We start from the raw sequence: 1,250 nt of genomic DNA, 5'->3' as shown, positions 1-1,250 counted from the left end.
GACTGATTCCCATTTTCCTGAGGAACCGCCATACTGATTTCCACTGTGGCTGTACAAATTTGCACTCCCACCAGCAATGGAGGAGTGTTCCTATTCCTCCACATACTCTTCAGCATAAACCATGTTCAGGGGGCCTGCTTTTGTCCTGTGTTGGTTCCCCAGCTGTCAGACTGGGGTCCATGAGTTCCCGCTTGCTCAGGTGAGCTGTTTCTGTGGGTTTTCCCAGTGTTGTCTTGACCCCTTTGTTCCTCATTCCTCCCTCTCTGAAACTGGATTCCAGGAGTTTGGCTCAGTGCTTGACTGTGGATCTTTGCTACTGCATGAATGCTCTAGGGTGGCATTTAAAGTAGTTATCATTCTCATTATAGGGGAAGGACATTTAAGGCAGCCTCTCCACTATTGCTTGGGGTCCTAGTTGGGGTCATCCTTGTGGACCTCTGTATAATTTCCTAGTGCCAGATTTCTCTTTAAACCTATAGTGACCCCCTCTATTGATGTGCCTCCTTTCTTGTTCTCCTCTAATCCTCTCCCCACTCAATCTTCCTGATCCCTCACATTCTCCTCCCCTTCCTCTTCTCCCTTCCTTTTTCTCCTACCTCCCTCATACTCCCCACTTGTTCAGGGGTTCTTCTCCCTTTCTACTTCACTGGGGGACCATGTATGTCTCTCTTATAGTCCTCCTTGTTTCTTTTTTTTATCATTTTTTATTTTAATTTTAAATAGCTTGTTTTACATGTCAATCCCAGTTCCCTCTCCCTCCCCTCTTCCCGCACTCCCCTTCCCCCCTCCCTCCCACCCTATTGCCAAATCCTTCCACATAGGGGATATCTAGAGTCTGTCATTTTACTCTTGGTAGGGTCAAGGCACTCCCCTAAGTGTCCAGGCTAAGAGAGCATCTCTCTTTGTGCTATAGGCACATGAAGACAGTTTGTATACCAGGGATAGACACTGATCCACAGCTCAGGGCCCCATAGGTTGCCCAGGCCTTCTCACTGACACTCACATTGGGGAGGTCCAGATCGACTGATCTGGCCTCCCCACTGTCGGTCTGGGGTCCAAGAGCACTCCCCTGTTCAGATCAGCTGTCTCTGCTGGTTTTGCCAGCCCATTCTTTGCCAATTTGCTCATCACTCCTCTCTCTCTGTCACTGGGTTCCTTGGGTTCAGTTCAGTGATTAGTTGTGTGTTTGCCTCTTTTGCTCTGCTTCCATCAGTCACAGGATGAAGGCTCCTGGGTGGTTATAGACATCA

The sequence above is a fragment of the Mesocricetus auratus genome, unplaced genomic scaffold, assembly GCF_017639785.1.
Source record: "Mesocricetus auratus isolate SY011 unplaced genomic scaffold, BCM_Maur_2.0 Super-Scaffold_100007, whole genome shotgun sequence".
In the NCBI taxonomy this organism is placed as follows: domain Eukaryota; kingdom Metazoa; phylum Chordata; class Mammalia; order Rodentia; family Cricetidae; genus Mesocricetus; species Mesocricetus auratus.
This window is presented reverse-complemented; position numbering follows the sequence as displayed.